The 20,963-nt window shown below is 37.7% G+C and overlaps 1 protein-coding gene across 2 annotated transcripts in view; it reads left to right on the forward strand.

The window, feature by feature from the left end:
• Nucleotides 1-1,035: 1,035 nt before the first annotated feature.
• Nucleotides 1,036-20,963, forward strand: part of CDH12 (cadherin 12) — a 352,791-nt gene continuing 332,863 nt past the window's right edge. For both annotated transcript variants that reach the window (XM_053657173.1, XM_053657174.1), the window contains exon 1: nt 1,036-1,348. The gene's annotated coding sequence lies outside the window, so the exon portion shown is untranslated. The remainder of the gene's footprint in view (nt 1,349-20,963) is intronic.

Genomic DNA, 20,963 nt, shown 5'->3' on the forward strand with positions numbered 1-20,963 from the left:
TTCATCTGTGATCAGAGGCTGGGCATCCACAGGCTGTTAATGGCACATGACTCCATTTGAAATATTCAATAGTTAGATTATCTCATAACCTTGTTTTTGTGTTTGTTTGGTTGGTTTTAGAGAATCAATACTTTAACAGATAATATAAATGTCTCAATTAGGTGTGATGTTGTAATTTCCCATGTAACTCAGATTAGTAGTATAATGCAAACATTTATGCAAAGTGTGATGCTAATTAAAAATATGATTTGCAAAACTATAGAAGCAATGCTGTATTCTCTGTGTCTTGGTTGGAGTCCTTTGTCTTTAAGAAATTATCAAACATGCTTGTTTAGTATGAATACTTCTTTTTAAGTAGATTTTATTGATTGTGCTATTACAGTTGTTTCACTTTCTCCCCTTTATCTCCCTCTGCCCTGCACCCCACTTCCCTCTAGCCTTCCCCCCTTAGTTCATGTCCATGAGTCCTACACATAAGTTATTTGGCTTCTTTATATTCTGTGCTATTCTTAACCTCCGCCTGAATACTTCCTTTTTATAAATCAGAGACTTGCACTCTGGAGCATTGCAATAAACCTATAAATTCATTTTGCTTAGACAAAGGTTGAAATATGTACCAGGCTTGGGGCAAAGACGAGCTCACAGCTATCTCTTTCATCACATTGCTTTAAACATTTGCAGCTTTTGACTTGTCTTGCAAATCATCTGTATCAGTCTATTAATTGTTTTACTCTACCTGATATCTAACACAGGTGTACCTTGCAAACTAGCAGGAGAAAGCCCATTTGTTGAAGTCCTCCCGTGGCTTAACACTGTGGTTAATCTCCTTGCAAATTATAGGCATAGTTTTGCTCATCCATTCCGCTGAAAAAGACCAGCTTCCCAAGTGGCCTTGGTTCCTTTTCCCCCGGGAGACCCACTGACCCTCCGCGTGAGTAGCAGGTGCACTGGGAGCAGCCCGGTCCCTGCTAATCAGGTCAATGATTATCTCCAGCTCTGGGGACCTGCGAGGAGCCGGTCACAGCGGTTAGGGAGCCTGCAAACGCAGCTCGTTCACTGAGGATCTCCCGTTCAGGAACATCGCTTAGTCCTCACTTACTCCCTGGAACCTCTGAGGATTTCAGGTTTTTGTTGTTGTTATTGTTGTTGTTATTATTTTCTTTTCTCTTTTTCTTTTTTTTTTTTGTTCCGGCCCTTTTAGACAGTGAGGGGTTCAACATAAACAGGAAAAAAAGGCACAGCATGCGGCTACTTGAAGGGTGTTGATTGAAAACTTGGATCTCCCCACCTCATTCACGGTTGATTTGACTGGTTTCTCACCTCGTTCACAGAGAGTATTTCAATTAAGGTAAGTGCTGCTGGCCCTGGGTGACTGCATCGCGCTGAATTTCTGCATTGAAAGTTCTGACTGACTAAACCAACGGTCTGCACTGCAGCAAGTGACTGTTTACACCAGGAAAAGGCTTAGTGTAGAAGCCAGGGTCCTACAAAGAAACTGGCATGTGGATCATGTCATTCCAGACCATTTCTTTTGAAAGAATAGCACCCCTGCCTTGCATCAAGCAAAAGAAGATATGACAAAAAGAGTTCATTTCACATTTTACTGTTTTCATAATCTGGAGAACTATGCAGGGCTAAAGCAACTTGATTTTAATTGAAGTATTTTGTTCATGTCATATGGTGAAATCTCTAATTCTAAAAGCTTCAAAGTTAAATTAGATGGAAAGAAAAATTTGCAAGTGAGAGTTGAAATCTTGTTCAGCTTTCTACTTTAACAACATTCCTGAGCTTTCTTTGGGTTAAGGATTTGGGACTAAACTCTTGAATAATTTAATAGTTTTCATTAAGGAATTAAAATCTAAATGATAAAGTTTCTGATGTAGCTATTAAGAAAAATGAACTAAAACAATTGTTCTGTGACTGATATGATTTATAGTTTTAATCCAAGAGAGAACGCTTTGTGACATAGATTAATAAGAAGGAAAGTGAAGAAAAGTTAAATTCTTCAGGAAGAATTCTTCAGTAAGAGATTAAGTTTATGTGTTTATTGAAACTATGGCTTCTGTTTGAGGTTGCACTTTGTTATCCAACCAGAGTGCGGTGAGGTAATGCTTGCATTTTGCACAGCTCAGAGCAATCATGTCTGTAATTCAGGTAAACTAGTCCATGCTATTTCTTCTAAACACATTTTCCTCATAAGCTTGTTAAAAATGTCTACAGAGAATGAAAACAACTTTTCTCCAAAGTTTGACTGGATTATCTGACTCTCTCTTTTCCACTTTGCTGTGCACATACACATGTAGCCTGATGGTTTCATCCAACATTATGATAAATTTCTATGTAATCAAGAATTATAAAATAATTCTATCGCTGTAATTATAAATGAGTGATAGGTTGTTTAGCACTCTAAACACATGAGTAAATAATAGCAACCACTTTGTATGTAGTGCTTATACTTCAAAACACTTTTCTGATAATAAAACACCCATATTTTAAAATATAAACATTTATCATTATAAGATACATACTTACAAATATTGAATTTCAATAACTAATCAGTTATGCTAAAGCACTATGGAAATATCTATCTGCTTTTGTGTAGAGATTTATAGTGGTTTCTTTAATGTGCTCTGTAGAATGAGAACTCATATTTCATGGCATGTTGATTCCACCTTCCTCTTGTGGGTATCCTGATACAGGACATTTTATTAAGATGTTAGAACATGGCTTATATTAATTGGGTATCTTTCTGAAATTCTCCAGAGGGCTTTTTAGGCTAATGCTGATATTATCGCTTCCCCCACAGGAATAAACTGTATTTAGAATACCCATAGGGGCTGACTTGTACTTGCTGGTTGTGTGTATGTTTTCAGCCAAAGCCTGGAGACATTTGTGCACCCTCTGCTGCACAGATCTCTTTTCTCTGGGGGAAATCATTTCTCAAGTGATTCAATGAGACCTGAGAGAAGAGTGTGTTGACCACAGTTACTGTCACTGGGTCTTTGGAGTTTTCATTTTTCAAGCAACTTTTACAAATAGGAAGAGGCAACACTAACCAAATAGGTTCACATTTGGTAGTAACAAAACTGGGACATTGCTAAAAACACCTCTGTATTTTGGACTATTCCTCCTTGTGCCATGTTCAGAATTGATGGTGGTATTCTACCCAATGAAATGGGTAGATGTGTTACTTGATGTATTAACCATTGAAAGTATGGGTAGTGTATAATGAACTATTTATATTTAAAAATAAAGATAACTATAATTCTTAATCAAAATGATATAGGTAAAGTTTGAGTGGGTTTACTATTATAGGTATTGTCTTAATTTGCATTATACAGGCTGAAAGGGAATGGGTAAAATCTTGTGTATAGTTGAGAATTAGGAGCCATTTATATCCTGTAGCATCTGCCTCCTCAATCAGACTTCATTTTCCGCTCCTATTATTCCTAGGTGCTACCTTACCTCCAGGTTCTATATTGAATCCAATTTTTCATGCATTTGACAGTAATTTTTTTCTGTGAGATGAGAAAACCTCTTATAGAATAACCTCAATTAGAGTAAGTGGTTTCAAAATTTAAACCAAATAAGTCTGTTAAAGCTTTATAAATGCTGCCTTAAGATGTATAACCTGCTCCTGAGAATGAGGTATTTTCGATAAGACAATGGAGAGGGGCAGTGTCTAATATGCCTGCTAAATGCCAGATAGTTAGGGTCCAAACTTTATATGTGTGACTGTATAATTATGAAGTCAAAACGATGACAAGGAAGTTATTTACATGTTTTCCAGATGAGGAGACACAGGCTGGGAGAGGATATGTAACTGGGCTAAGGGCATACCAGAGGTACCAGATCTGTGTTTCAAGCTCAGCTCAGGCTGTGTTTAAAGCTTACAGTCTTTATGCTGTACTTATTTATCTCCTTGCATATGGTGTCTTTTTTCAATATTTGATGTGACGCTCTTGAATATTTTAAAATAATTGTTAAGATAGTATAGTTTGATTATATTATCCTCATAATAGTTTACCTCTTGGCAACCTCAAAGTAAATGATTTTGTAAATTTCAGACACCAGTGTTTGAAACAAGCATATATTTTACTTTTTAGATTCTGAAATGGGTTAGTGTTCAAGTCTTTGCACCAAGCTAATTCTGATTAGCATTGACAGAAAGAGCACTCTATAATATGGATAATAAGAACTGAAATTTAGTATCTGTAATGTGTCCATCTTTCCAAGAGGAGTTGACATACTCTCAGAATAAAATCAAATAAAAATAGATATAAATATGATATGCTTATTGTATTGAATTTAGATTAAAAAGAAGTTAAAGAGAACTGATGTTCATGAAAAAAGCTAGTCACAATATTAGGAAAGATAAAGAAATTAACAGTTGCAATTGAATGTTGAAAGGTGGGTTAAAAAACATTTCAATGTACAAATCTATTTGCTCTAGTGATTTTATATAAACTTCCAATTTTTACAGAGATAAATTATAGCTTATTACACTGATATTTTAACAACAATATGAGGGAGGGAGCTAGAATTATCTTCGGAAGGGTGGGCTCCTCCCTTCCAAAGTACAGGCTTCCTCCACTAGGTGAGTGTTCTAAGAACCCATCTGTTTCAGTCTACCAGCTGGTATTATTGTGAGAGGCTGCATTCAGATTCAGTGAATTTTTTTCAACTCTTTCAACACATCTACTCATTTCATGATGGGTGATTTATGAGCAAATCTGCCCACACCCTGCTGACTGTTCAGCAGTTTTTGACCAGAAACAGTATGACCCTCATCCCCACCCTCCCTCTTCACCCAATTTCATCCTAAGCAACTTTTTATTTTGTTTCCCTGGTGAAAAAAATCCTCAAAGGGAAACGTTTTACAAATTGGGAAGAGGTAAAAAATATCAGAAGCATTAAAAGGCATCAAAATTCATGGATTCAAATACTGTTTTGAGCCCTGGCTGGTGTAGCTCAGTGGATTGAGCGTGGGCCTGCGAACCAAAGGATCGCGGTTCAACTCCCAGTCAGGGCACATGCCTGGGTTGCAGGCCAATTCCTTGTGGGGGACGCACAAGAGGCAACCATACATTTATATTTCTCTCCCTCTCTCCTTCCCTTCCCCTCTAAAGATAAATCAATAAAATCTTTAAAAAAATAAAATTTAAAAAAACTGTTTTGAGTAGTGGAGAAAATGTCTCAATAGGTATATCACATCAAATGGAGATTACTTTGAAAGTGACTGAAGTTTAAACATGTAAGAATAAATACACAATTTTTATAAATGAATTCATTTTTGGAACTCCCTTCATATACCAGACACAATTGATGTATTCTGTTATGACTAGAAGAATAATCAAGAATATGAATGTATAATATCCAGCCACTAACTTACTTGCCCTTCTCTGTGAGGGCAACTTCTGTAAGTCCCCCCAGTGCCACAGATGAGAATGAACATGACAGAGATATGACATGATCTGCTTGGGGAGGAGGAGTGGGCTGTGGCCAGTTCCTCGGAGGAGAAGAAGACCTCGAGCCCCCTCCTCCATAGCCTTTTATTGGGTTGTAATACACAGGAATACAGGGCGGCAAGGATCAAACAGTAGATAACATTACAAAGAGATCTGAGGGCTTCAGAGTCTGAGTCTGTCCGTCAGGAAGAGAGTTGCAGAAACTTTGGGAGACATACTCATTTCCTCTCGGACCCTTATCATATGAATGAAAGCCCTCTTAGCAGAGCAGATTTCACAGGTTTATCAGCAAGTCCTTGTGATGCCAGATTTTTCCCCAGGACACGCTCTAGCAAGGCAAGGAGCTGCACCTCTCCCCAACAGGTATTCAGGCTTAAGGGGATTAGAGCCAGGAAGTGCTTCTCCCAGAGAACATGGGAACTTGGGCTGTGTGAAAGCCGGGGGAGGGGGTCAGAGTCCATTGCTCTTTGTTCTCTTTATTGCAGCCCCCTCCCCCAAGTACTTCCATGAAGGCCTCCCAAGTGATCGAGTCTGGCTTAGGTTGTCCCCCGCTGTGAGGGGTCTTACCAGTCACTGACTTCCGACCAAGCTTTGGGGGCAGAGAGAGGAACTGAGGCAGCGTTTGCGGCCAGAAACAAGCTTTGTCTCCTGTCGCTGGCATTCCATAGGTTGTCTCTCGCCCTGAGCCACAAGGGATCAGGATACAATTCCTAAAACTAGGCAGAGAGGTCTACAACAATTCTGCAAGTTTTATGTTAAGCTATTGGCTTATTCTGCTTGTGCATAAGAATGAAAGAAAAACAAAGTATATAGAGATAATCTCCTTTATTACTATTCTGGAGGAATGAACATGACATAAAAAATTGATGTTACAGAGGCGTTTGTTTATACTGAGTGTCCATAATGCATAGGTTTCCCCAACCAGAAAACATGACTGTGTGTCTAGGCCCAGCTGGCCACAGCAGATTTGACCAAAACTGAATGTTTCCAGATTGAAGATAGCCGTCTCTAGAGTGGCCTGTAGCTACACATTGGCCTTACAAAAGAACGTGCCAATAACAGATACTCTGTATTAAAAAACAAATGTTGAACTTGGTGAAATTAAATATGAATAAATGTGAATAATCAGCAGTTAAAGAGTAGGAGCCAGCACTAAAAAACATAGAGATAGTCTGGGCTGCAAAAACCATGAATAAATCAAAGTCATGAGGTTGGTAGAAAGGAAATAAAAAAGGCTAATCCTCCCAGGTCCATTAGAAGGGATGCATTTCTTTATTCACCATAATAATACAAGGAGAGGATTTTTCCTTGAGGTGGCAATGAGTCTGGGTGATTTGGGGAGACTTGGGTGATATTCCAAACATGTCATGCTGTGATGAGACCTTTTTCCCTGGTTTTCTGCATTTTCTCTGTTGTTTCAGTCTCACTATTAAATTCAATTCACTTCTGTGTATCTTACAAACTAAAAGATTAGAACTGGCCTAATATTGTTTATATCCTTAGTCTTGGTTGACAATCAATGGGGCAGAAATATATAGTGGCTATAAACTCAGGTTTGGGGTTTAGTTACATGGGTTTAAATTCTACTGAGGGAACTTGCTAGATCATTACCTGGACAAATCAGTTAAGGTGTCTCAACTTTGTTCTCCAAAATGGAGATAATGATAGTACTGATCCCATAGTACTGTTGTGAGAAATAAAGGAGATAAATGATGTAACATTCTTACCATTGTCCAGGTGCTCAGTTTGAATAAACTGAGTTAAGGTTTGAATACAAACCTTATTTGTATTCACCATTGAAGCCTTAGTACCTAGCTCAGTGTCTATTATACAGGTAGGACCTATATATGTTATAGGAAGGAAAAGACAAAGGAAAGGCAAGAAAAGAGAATGAAATAAAAGAAACAAAAAAAGAAGAGAAAGGAAAAGAAAATTAAAAGAAAAGAAAGGAACAGAAAAGAAAAAAGAAAAAAAGAATAGAGGAAGGAAATGACTGTTGTTATTATAAAGGAGAAACTTTACTATTATTGCCTCACCTTATGTTTCAAGTAGAGAAAATCAGAAATGTTCTCTGTCCCTAAAATCAGTGCACACCTGAACCTTATGAGAAGTTCCTGGAACCACTAAACACTGTGTTTATATCAGTATATTTGAACTTTATAAATTACATATAATTAAACATATGATTTAGACAAATGAGTGGATATTTCTGGAAAAAAGAACATTCAGGACACAGTTTAAAGAAACCCTATTTTTGTTAGTGACTGTTTGCATGCTCCAAAACCAAAGTTGAATAGTTGAATCAGAAAGAATGTAGAGCCTTCAAAAATAAAAACATTTACTATTTTTTTACAGAAAATGTTTGTTGACTCCTTGTTTATTAGAAAAAAATAATTTATGTTGCACATTTTTAAATTATAAGCAAAATAAATATTTGGTGGAATGTTTTAAAAATATCTTGAAGATAGTTATCTAAATCTCCATTTTGAGATTGACTCCCCTTTTCCCCACACCTCCCATCCCTCCCCCCCCCTTTCTCCCCCCTTGTCCTCCCCCTCTTTTCCCCCAACCCCTTTTCCTCTTCCCCCCCCCTTTTTTTTTTTTTTTTTTCTTAAGCTTATCATCCCCTCTTTCTTTTTTTTTTTTTTTTTTTTTTTTTTCTTTTTTTTTTTTTTTTATTATCTACTAACTCATCTGTATTTCATAATGATATTTAAATCCTTCCATTATAAATGTTGAAAAGTTTTTATAACCATAAAGACATATGTGTATATATATATGTATATATATGTATATATATGCTTATGTGTATCTATATGTGTATGTATACACTTACACAAAAGTATTCCAAATTTTGTATACTGATTCAATAAATAGGCATAGTGGAAGTGTATCTTCTGCAATAAAATTCATTGTTGTCCTTTACGCCACACATTCTTATATTTTGGTATATAAAGGAATCAATGACTCTGTGTCTTAAAGCAGCCAAGTCCTGGGTCCCATTCCTGGAGCACTGTTTTAGTAGTTCTGAGAAATTACTCAGGAGTGACAGTTCAGACACTTATGCAGATTATTCTGGCGAAATCAGAGCAGACAGCTATGTGGCCAGATCACCTGGATTTAAACAGATGTCTAGGCCTTTCTAATATGCAAACAAGGTTGCAGATTGCTGCTGTCTACCAGCAACTCTCAATATGAGCAAGCTGCATTTCATCTGCTGCTCTTCTTGTTCAGTGGTTCTGAAGTGGGGCCTGAGGGACATGGATGCTGCTGGTCAAGGAGAAATGCTGTTCTTATTCTGCTCACCCCCCCTTTAGGGTAGTCATAGGGGGGTAAAATAATCAAGGACCTACCGCAATATAAGACTTACAGCCCAGCTCACCTTGATAAAATTTCCAAGTATCTCTCTACATTAAAGGAAGGTGATGGGGTGTTTTGGGACTTTCAGGGACTCTATTGTGTGATTAGGTGGACAAATTTATTTCAGCTTTAATTTCATAAAAACGACAGACAATGGATTGTCCTATCTTCTAGTGTTGACATGGAAAAGTATTAACATTCACCTCTCTCTGATTGTGACCTACAGAAAGGCCCACATTCGTGTTTCTACTTTTGCTGGAAAAACCACACTCAACGTGAATTATTCCAATTAAATTTCACTCACATTCTTCTAAGGATAACATTTTGACCCTTTCATTTCAGAAGTAGAATCTAGGCATTACTCTGCTTGTCAGAAACACCATCTCTTTTTTACAGTGCTTTGTTGTTAACTGTCACTAAAATTAAGTAGGGGAAGTAATTTACTCACAGACATTTTCTGTCACTATTATGTGCAAAACATCACCCCCTCCATTTCTTTCTGCTTACTAGTCGTCTAACATGTAATATTTATTATAATGGGTTCTCCAAGGAGACTGTAAGGTCTGTGAACATACAAACCTTATTTGTATTCACCGTTGAAGCCTCAGTACCTAGCTCAGTGTCTATTATATAGGTAGGACCTATATATGTTATAGGAAAGAAAAGACAAAGGAAAGACAAGAAAAGAGAATGAAATAAAAGAAATAAAAAAAGAAGAGAAAGGAAAAGAAAATGAAAAGGAAAGAAATGAACAGAAAAGAAAAAAGAAAAAAAAGAATAGAGGAAGGAAGAAAGAGAGCAAAGAACCTTCCAATCATGACACCCAGTTGGTCAAGTTAGAAATTCAGCCATCATCTTTGCCTCACCACTTTTCATACCCTGCACATTCATTCATCAAACTTTTAATTATGCCTTCTAATTCTCTCTCACATGAATATTCAATCTTGCCTTCCCACAGTTCACACCACCTTGATGGGTCACTTGCCCCTAGTCCTTTTTTATATTCTTCCCCTCCACAAAATAGTGATCCCCACTGTCGGAAGATTGACCCCTCTCAGCATAAACCTGATTACATTGTACTATGTTGAAGATTCCCCTTTCAGCACCCCCTCTGGTTTAGAATCTAGTCCAAGCCCTCCTGAGGCATGTGCATTTCCATGCAACGTTGGACACTGCGTTTTCTTTTGCCTTGCTTAACTTCTACCAGTCTATTTCCCAGCCATCTTTGGTTCCTTCCCTGAAATCCATGATTCCTGACTCTCATATTAAGTTGACATTTTATACGGCAAGATCTCTTGAGCTTCAGAACTCAAGGTGTCACCTTATCAGAATAGTTTTTGGCCCCAGCCATTGTAGCTGAAATAGTGCGCCATTCCGTCTCCACAGCACGTGTCATGCCCCTTCCGCTCCATTCGCAGAACTCCTTATGTCATTAAAAATGCTGAATTCCAAACTCTTCAACACCAGATTCCATGCCCATTTCATTCACTACTGCACTCCCAGTGACAGGCACTAATGTACACAAATCTTTTGTTAAAGGGGGAAAAAAGGCAAGTAATGCACTTCTCTGAATTCAAGAACCATCTTTTATTCATGAGCTTTTTTGTTCCACTTGGGCAGTTAGATTCCTGCCATCCTGAGCAGAATTTTGCTTCTCCCTGTCACTTTCATAAAAATGACAAAAACACAAAAATATAGGTATAATTAGTTTAATTCAAAACTTGGCCAGTTTCTAATCACTGAAATTTATTTAATATATTTCATATATTATATCCACATTTTGGACTATGTGGACACCTTATCCTTTAATGGACAGTAAAATTTGTTCACACACATTGGTAAAGGTCACGTTTTCAACCAGCTCATTTCTATGTAATAACTGGCTGACATTTCAGATACATTTGTGATCAATGAACAAGAATATTTTAATTCAAAAGTCCATTCTTTTAAAAGTTCTATCCTTCTAGCTTTTTTATTTCATAAATTGACATTATTTAATGCAGAAGACAACACTAATTCTTATTCTAGAAAAAAATAACTGGTAGAACAGATAATAAAAGTGTTCTATACTTGAGAGAATCAGCTGTCAAAAGCATATTCTGAATATATACTATTTGATCTCTCATGTTTAAGCAATGATTACATTGTTTTATTTAATTTAATCATAATTAAACTCTGCTTTATTACTTATCCTTTATATGGGGTAAGGTGAAATCAATATAGAATAAACAACAGTATTAATTCTGGAAACTATGTGTCTTGCAGATATTTAGAAGCAATCTTCCCTGGAACTAGAATCCTCAAAAGGAAATTGCAACTCTTGCAGAAACCATTTGGGTCATCAGAGTCCAGGTCTTGGCATTCTTCTAAAATCCTTCACAAAGCACAAATGACACTTTAAATAGCTTGTCAGGAAAAGAAGTGATTTTTAATGCAGATCCACAAATATAATATTGTTATCAGTGCCCCTGAAGGCAAACATCTGAAAGGCAGAGAGAAGCATAATACCAAGATAAATGCCAGGACTGGTGTCTAAGGAGAAACATAATATCAAAATAATAGAGAAATATCTCATCAGAAAAGAAAAGGAGTAAAAGGTTTAATGCCCTGCAATTGTATTTCAATCTGGAAGTACAATTAGACATCAGTGTTGTTTTTTTTCTATTGGATGCTATAGCATTTTGCTTTGAGGATATTTTAGAAAACAAGAGCAGACCCAATTGTGTTCTGGTCTGCAGGAATGGGTCAGGGGGAGTCCAACACAGAGCTAAGCAGCAGTGAGTGAACACACTTAACACAAACTTCTAGGTGAAGTAATGAAAGTGTCGCACTGCTCCCTTTAAACAATCCAAGACAGTTGAGCATTGATGGCTGTGCTACTCCAGGTCTCAAGGAATAGATCAGTTTCCGAAACAGCCAACCTTTCCACTCACCCCTCCCTCCCTTTTAGATCTTTCTGAGTCTGGTTTTCACACACTCTTGGCTTATCTGCCCCTCGTGACTAAGCAGCTACACACCAGCAGGCGGTAGAGCCTCTACTGTCTTGTGTCTGTGTGTTTGTTGTAATATTCTTCTCAAGGATCTGGTGATTTCTATTTGAATACAAGCAGTCAAGTTAACCTGTTTTGCTTCCCAAAGCAGCTCATTCCATCTTTGGTGGAAACCGACTGGGAAAACTTTTTCCCATTTTAAGGAGAACTGTGTCCTCATAGGTATCATATGTCTTGGAATCTTATAAGTCAAATATTTTTTGACTGTGTTCAGTTAGTTTGGAAAAAGTGGGATTATAAATTAACAAATCAAAGACCAATATTAAAGTCCACCTCCATATCTAGTTTATTTATCAATTTTGTACAGGCTCTGCATCCTCGATATGTTATTGCTTCATTGTATAATCAGTGTCCAGTTTCAAAAATTAATTCTTGTTAGGGAGGGTAAATATTTCAAATTCTTGAAGGTTGGGTTAGGGTTGAGGCTGGTAAGCAAAGTAACTTTGGTAGTGTTAATACTGCAACGTTTCATACATTTTGTACCCTAAAAGAAAATTCCAGAATTAGCAATGTTTTTGTCCATATGGAGCCACAACCAAAGGAAGTAAAAGATGTCTTCAAAAATTAGCCCTTCATCCCTGGCCAGTGTGGCTCAGTCGGTTGGAGTATCATGCTGGAAACCTAAAGGTTCCAGTTTCAATTCCCTTTTAAAAGGCATACCTCGGCTATGGGTTCAATCTCAGGTTGGGGTATGAAAGTAAACAATAGATGTGTCTTACTTTCTCTCTCTCCATCTCTTCCTTCTCTCTCTCTAAAATCAGTGGGCATGTCCTCAGGTGAAGCTAAAAAATAATTAGCCCTTGAGTTTTGTGTAGGAAGTACTTACAGGATATAGTTGAATCGTTGAAGTAAGGTACTGATGGAAAGTAGAATTTCTATAGGTCCTGAAGCTTCTTATCTAAATCTGACAAAAGCATAACAACATGTGCAGATGGTACAAGCTCAGAATTTAGGTTGCTAGATGAAATTTAAATAGCAGAAACAGTTTGTTAAGCATTATGCTCTTTCGGCGTTAGTTACGATCCCCACACCAAAATAAAAATATTGAAGAATTTTAGAGATGCCTGCCTCTAGCATTTTCCACTAGGTAAATTGTCATAACATAACTATCATTGATAAATCATGTTCATAAAAGATACTTTTTTGATGTCCAAGTTGCATCTGAAGCATAGTTTCAACCTCATTAGTAATGACGTAAAGTGAAAAGAATAAAAATGTTATAGCATTATGCACTTAGCTGAATAATGGGGGGGATGACTGAGAAGAAGTAAAAGAGGGAGGATTCTGAGGTGCCAGAAATGAGTACCTTGGTAATTACATGGGGATGATAGATAAATAAATAGATAATAGATAGATGATAAATAATAGGTGGAAAGAGAAAGATACATACATACATGTTACAGAGACATACATAGTATGATTTTTAAATTATTTTTAAATGTCGTATTCCACATTAGCTAAGAACTTTATTATAATAAATTGTCATTTTATTTTCAAATAAGGTTGACACTGATTTTTTGGTGAAGTAAATAATACTTATTTTGTTACTTTAATCATAAAGAATTTCCCCAAAGTTAGCAAGTTAAGAGACCCATGCAAAATCATGTATTGTGTTCAAATTGGTCGCATACAGATTCCTAAGAAATGCAAAAGTGTATAAGAGTTTTCTTCAAGGAGCATACAAGTGTATAAATCTGAAAATCTATATTGTTTTGAGACTTTATTAACTTTAAAGGTAATGATTTTGTGTGTGAAGAGATCATCTGGGGAGTGCTTGAAGAAAAAAATTGAAATAATTGCCCCAAACTTTTTATTGTACAGATGCATTTTAGGAAAAAGTGATAATGTCATAATTTTAGATGCAGACTCTATAATAAGGACACTTTACCAATACATGCTCTTCATAAAAAGCAATAAAAACCAATTTAGAATAAAACAGACAAGCTGCCTAAATTGAACAGAAGCAATGCTGCTGCAATCTCCTTCCCTCCCAAAGCATCTCCCTGGAACTCCATGACAAAGCCTACACGTCCCAATATTATTTCCAGACTTCAAATGAGGTTATTGAAGGCCCTTGCGTTAAAGATTCAACAACAGTTTCTTACTAATCAATGTCATAATCTATTTTTATTGGATTGGCTATGGGTTAAGCACTTGGCACTGACCCACCCTGAACACTGAGGATTGTGAAAAGAAGAAAGGTCTGTTGCACGGGATAATCAAAGGTACAGACAACCCCACAAGAAACTACAGTGTGTGCCAACTTCACGGTCAGTGAGGAAGAGCAAACAGAGGCAACAAGGAAAAGGGTACAGAGAGGCCTAATCTAGGCTGAGGGTGCTTCAGGAATAGTTCACCCATTGATTGGCATGTCAGAATAAATTCCCTTACACCAGGTGGATATCTATTTCATGGCAACAAGTAAGGGCCCTCTGGAAGCAGTGTATTTGATGTCAGTTCAGTGTAAGCAGTTCTTGCTTGTATATGTGGCTTGCATAAGAGGTGCTTACTGAAATGGGGTATTCGGAAAGCAATACAGAAAATTCTAAACGTGTAGGGGCATAGACAGATAGATGTGCGCACATGTGTTATATATATATTTTATACATGCATCTGCTTTTATTCATTCATATGTATGTATCCTTATACATATATATTTACACATGCAACTTCCCAGGCCTTCTATAATATAATATGCATATAAGTGAGATGTAGCATGTTCTTATTTATGTTCTTATTTAGACATCTTGAGTTAAATTTTGTAATCAACATGCATGCATCCTGCCTTGCCTTATTAATAGGATAACATTTAAAAAATATGGTAGGGCCGCATGTGTGTGTATCAGTGTGTGTGAAAGAGCACAATTAAGAGAAGGAATGAGCATACATTTGATCCCCAGACTGTTTACTCCCAAGTGTCAAGCTAAATTCAGTGACAACAAAGTGATTAAAAAAACTGGCAAAACATGCTCTGTTTTGCAAAGAATTATGAAAGAGAAACCCTCTTCAAAGAAACAACTGTGGTGGCAACAGAATAAACGTCAGAAGCTCTTTGCTTCTTTGTGTTTAAAAGGTATAAAATAGACATTTTCTACATTTTCTCCTTGACTGGTTAGAGAATTAAATGAGATGAGGTGTCAGAAAGTGCCCATCCATCACAGTGCTTGATAAATAGCAATTTCTCCCAGAAAAAAAATGATTGTTTTTCCTTTGCCTTTCCCAACCTCAGTGGGGTCATCAGGAAGACCTCCAGGACTGCAAAGTCCATCTGAATAAAATAGTGGTGAAATAGTTAAAAGAAAGAGCTCTGCAATTCAGCAGATTGAATTCCCAGCGTGACTCCCTCACTCACTACTTGTGTAACTTCAGGCGGTATACCAGGTGTACCAGGGCCTCGTTTCCTCCTTTCATGTCATACAGGTGATAGTAACGACCTGGGCAGTTGTTATAAATGGTATGCCATAACAAACATTCTTAGCAAAGTTCCTGCCTCTGGGGATGTGACTATAAACATTACCTGGATGTCCCAGGCCCCCCATTTCGCTGGCTTCCCCACAGATGTTTTCATCCCCTTTCGGTGTCAGCGACATCCAGATCCTTGTCACTGATCCAAGCTACAACCTTGCCCTTGGGGGTCTCTAAAAACCTCAAGCTAGAACAGCTGCTGTTTACCCAGAGGATGGAAAATTAAATTTTATCAAGGACCTAGGACAGCTCAAATGTCTAAGCCTGGACAATAAAATAGGATCTTATTTTCATCGAGTGCCACCTTTAGGATGGCTCAGGACCCACTGACTCCACTGCTGCTCTCAAGGATCCCCTGGCTGTTTGTCAAAGCTCCTAAGGGCTCTCTTGTACTCCTGGAAATGAGACTCTTGTATTTCTCTCTCTGACCCCCTGCCATCTCCAGGCAAGGCTTGTCCTGCTGACATCTCCCGAGAAATGGCAATTCCTCCAGGCAACACGGTCCCCTGTTCTGATCTGCATTGCTCACACAAGTGCAGCTATAGGGAAAGAACACTACCCTCCCTTTATTGCTGATTGCTTACAGCTTGAACTTGGCTGTTTCATTGAGGCACACAGCACATGCACACCAAGAAAGAATCATTTTCATAAAGTAAATAAATAATGGTAGGGCTAAGATATAGTAGACATAATAAATCAACCACAAGGCAATGTGTCAACTCAAAGCCCACAAGCCTGGCACCTGAGTGTTTCTTCTCTGTTTACCCCCACTTTTCATTGCCCAGGGCCAGCTTTCTCTTCCCCACTGACCGAATTAAAGTAGGTCTTCTGGGTCACAGGCCAGCATGCACCTCCAATGATGAGTCAGAGACGTGATTCCGGACTCTATTCTAGACTTTGAATGTGGGCCTCTCACTTCAGTGTCTTGATTCTCACGTGTGTGAGTATATGTTGTGAGAATGTGCTCTTCTTTCAATTAAAAAAAGTCCCTTCTTCTCTTCTACCCACTAAGCTATTCTTAATAAAGATACGAGAAACTAATCCTGTATAAATAATTCAATCTATATTAGTAGTCCATAAGTGGTACAATGTGGAGGATATCACTTATTCAGTAAATTGAAATGAGCCAAACCCAGCTCCTAATTATTCTCTTCTGCAGTAAAAGTGTGTGGTGGAGCCTGCTGGTCCATTCACCAATCCTCCTGGGGTGCTGCCCCTGGAAAACAGCTGCATAAAAAATCGTACAAACACAGGTATCCCCAAGAATGCGCCTGACAAATTTGGCAGCTTAAACAAAGGTGTATGCATGCACAGAAAAAAATTCAAAGAAGTAGCAACTTGAAAAACCCAGCTCTAATTTCTAATAATAAGAGAATGATTAGCTTCCTGTTCCAAGCTGTGCACACATTCAGGAAACAGGTTGACACTTGGCACCAAGTGAAACCCTCCTCCAAACGTTTCTCACCAATCCACCTGTGATCATAAATGCCCAGCAAAAGGAAGGAATAAGTCAATACATGTTGTTGAAAGCACAAAGGAAATAGGAGTTTTCCCATCACCTAACATGCACAGCTTCAAAAATCACTACATTGGAATCTGGTTTCAACCAAGTCACCCATACATTTCTTTATGCTCTTGGTTAGAATTCTGAATATATTTTCTAAAAACATTAAGCCCCAATTTGGGAAGTCATAATACCATTAGTTCACCTTTGACTATGCATACATCCAAAATGAAAAGAATATTATTCAAAAACAAACAAAAGGCTTATCTGTAGGACTCTAATGTATCACTGAGATAAGCTAAAAGATACTTAGGAAACCTAGCACTTTCCCCAGCATGCATGTTTGAAACCTGAGTGTCTTTCTAAACTATGGCACTTTTCCCCACACCGCCTCATGTGCCATGGTTCTCATTTTCCCTCCTAGTTCCTTAACTGTGTAACTCCACATATGTGCTGTTTCTCTATTAAATCCAGGCCCTCCTTCTGAAAGGAACTCAGCCTCCACTTTGATATTCTGGTCTCCAGTCTCTTCTCCTTCACACTCAGTCCCCTGAGCTGTGATCTATGTAAAATACAAATTAACCTTACCACTTCCAGAGTCAAGCCTGATGGCAGTTATCTGCAAATTTAGCTCTAGTCTTTCTGACATGAAATATGAGCACGCACACCAACTTCTATCATTTCTCTTATCTCTCTCCATCCCTTTTCGTGTGCATTATCTTTAGTCACTGAGAACAACTTGCAGTTACAGGAAAAGGTGTGTGTTCACACGTGCCCACACACTCATCCCTCCCTAATGGTATGTCTGGCCCCCTGTGCTGTTGGTCTGTGCTGTTCATGATGCTTAAAATATACCGGCCCCCCCCCTTATTGGCCTCCTACTCCTCCATACCTTTATGGTTAATTCTTAGTTCTCTTTGAAACTCAAAACTAACATCACTTTCACCATGAAGCCATCTCTGATCTCTAGTCATCAACTCCATTGATTATCTATTTTATTACATTTGCTATATTTTTTCTTATTTTCTCTTTACAGATGTGTATTAACCGATAGATTATAAACTCTATGCAAGCTTAGATATGTCTTAATTTATTTAATAAACTTGGGAAACTTCACTGAGTTTGTCACATTGATGCTACTTTAGTACTACTTTTGTACTACATGAACATATGTATAAAAGATTATGTTCTTTATAGACACTTGATATATATGGCCTGGTTATAAGTAAACATATAATAATGGCTTCTGATACCTCTCCCATCCTTTTTGGCTAATTGCACATTTTCACCCCTTTTTTCAGTATAGTATTACTTTATATGATTCATTGAGATACAAGTGTGGAAAGTGCTCTGAAAGAGAGTGGTATTATGAGAGTGTAGAAAGGAAGGGCCTGGCTTGGTTTAGAAAGACAAAAGGAGCCTTAGAAGAACAGGTGTTTGAACAGAGATCTGGGGACGTGTAGTTAACTAGATGGAGAGGGAAGGAAGACTGTGCAGGTGAATGGAAGAATTCAGACAATGGCAAATGGAAAGCTGGTGTACTAGAATGATGGAGAGAAACCAGGGTGGGCATAGCAGAGATGGAGGTGCACAGCCATGGGAGTTGAGGCTCTGACAATTTCAAGAGAAGGAGGTTGGAAATGAGGCAAAATGAGGGAGTAAACCTCTTATGTTACTTAAGAAATATATCAGGATTCTCCACATTGTGGTAATGGAGAGAAATGGTTCGTTTTGAGAACTATTTAAAGAGAAAAGTCAACACCATTGGATGATGGATTGGAGTGTGATGGTAGTGGGAAGGAGAGATAAGAGGATTGGATACAAAGACTGATTTTCAGAGCTGGTGGTTCTTTTAATGAGAAACAGATCAAGACAGACGGGGCGGAGGGGGGGTTGGGATGGGAGAAATTGACAAAAGAAAACTGTATTTGAAAAATAACTCAATAAATTAAAAAAAAAGATAGGACAGCTCTTGTGCAAAATCAGCAGAGAGGAGAGATTTAATAAGTGTGTTTGGACTAATGACTCTAGGTGTCTTTTACCATTAGAATTCTTTAACAGGAACCTAAACAACAAAACAAACAAACAAGCAAAATATAACCAAACATGCTGAAATAGAGAACAGGCTTACAGAGTCCAGAAGGGAGAAGGGAGGAAATCGCAGGAGAATTTCAGGGGGAAAGGGGGGGGGTTTACAGGAACAAGTATAAAAGACACATGGACAAAAACTGGGGGCCATGGAAATGGGGGGCTGGTGGGTGGGCTGGGATGGGAGTAAAAGACAGAAAACTGTACTTAACATTTAAAATTTAAAAAAAGAAAAAAGAACAGAAAAAAATTTTATCACCATATGACTATCTGGGCATCACAGATGTAGACAGACAGGATGTGGAAAGGAATAAGAGAAGAAACTCACAGCCAAACCATGAGGAATTCCAACATCAGTAGATCTGTCCAATGAAGAGAGAGGACAGGGTTCATTTTCAATGTGTTTTTATGTATGTGCTTTCATTACCATGTAAACTTTGTGAGAAAGGTAAAAAAAAGGACTCTTTTAATGTGGTCATACAGCACCAACACAATGGAGAAGCCAAAGTGGGATTCTTAAAAAAGCACCACAAAAAAAAAAGCACCACAAAGATAAAAAAAATTGTTGGCATGGTTTAAAATGAGTACTCATCATCCAACAGATCACTATAAAATGTACTTGAAAAATGAAAATTCAGTGTCTATACATTGTGTCATTTAAAAAAATACATTTATTCTGGGGTAGACATGAGGGATATTTTTAGTAATGCTTTGCTTTTAAAATGAATCATTTCAATTTGAATTAAGTATAGACCATTGGTCATTACCCAGGACAAATCATGATGACTCAATATGAGGATTAATTACAAAAGTAATCATTTCCGTTATCTAATTATTCAAATTTTAATTATAACTCTGCTGGCCCAATTAGTCCCGAACACAAGGCTAATGTTAGAGATGGGTGAATACTCAGCATCTGTGCCTAAGTGAGAGGCATCTGTTGCCAAGAGGTGAAGTGATGGGAAGTGTCAACTCACCAGCTGTGAAGTGAGCCGGCCTGAGAAAAGCACCCAATAGCTGGTGCAATTTAGCACATTGGGTCTGGGCATGGCCAGCAGAGCATGCACATTATTTCCTTGGGGGAGTACACCTTGTAAGCCATGGCTTGACTCACTACTGGGTGCTACGATTAGAAACAGACAAAAAAAAAGGAAGATATTTCTGTTCCTTGTCTTTTGCAAGTGGATAATGCCATGAAGAGATGAGCTGACAACAAGAGATTTTCAACAAATAATTACGTTTTTATAAATTTATTAGAATCATTTGTGGCTTCTATTATTTGCTTGATTCACATTATATCTAATAAAATAAAATATACAGATGAAATATCTGTTTCTGATAAGTATAAATAACAAAAGAGAATATTTGATTGGTGCTATTGATTTTTTTATTTTTAGTATATTTTAGTGATTGTGCTATTACAGTTGTACCATTTTGTCTCCTTTATCCCCCTCTGCCCTGCACACCCCCTCCCATCTGCATTCCACCCCTACCCCTTAGTTCATGTCCATGGGCTGTGCACGTAAGTTCTTTGACTTCTACATTTCCTATACTATTCTTAACTTCCCCTGTCTATTTTGTACCTAAAAATTATGCTGCTTATTCCCTACACCTTTCCCCCTCCCCCTCCCCACTGATAACCCTCCATGCGATCTCCATTTCTGTGATTCTGTTCCTATTCAAGTTGTTTGCTTAGTTCTTTTTTGTTTTTGTTTTTGTTTTTAGGTTTGGTTGTTGATCATTGTTAGTTTGTTGTCATGTTACTGTTCATTATTTTTATCTTCTTCTTCTTAGATAAGTCCCTTTCACATTTGATATAATAAGGGCTTGGTAATGATGTATTCCTTTAACTTGACCTGATCTGGGAAGCACTTTATCTGCTCTTCTATTCTAAATGATAGCTTTGCTGGATAAAGTAATCTTGGATGTAGGTTCTTGCCTTTCATGACTTGGGATACTTCTTTCCAGCCCCTTTTTGCCTGCAAGGTTTCTTTTGAAAAATCAGCTGACAGCCTTATGGGAACTTCT

The sequence above is a fragment of the Artibeus jamaicensis genome, unplaced genomic scaffold, assembly GCF_021234435.1.
Source record: "Artibeus jamaicensis isolate MK-2021 breed Jamaican fruit bat unplaced genomic scaffold, CSHL_Jam_final scaffold_369, whole genome shotgun sequence".
NCBI classification, from domain to species: Eukaryota; Metazoa; Chordata; class Mammalia; order Chiroptera; family Phyllostomidae; genus Artibeus; species Artibeus jamaicensis.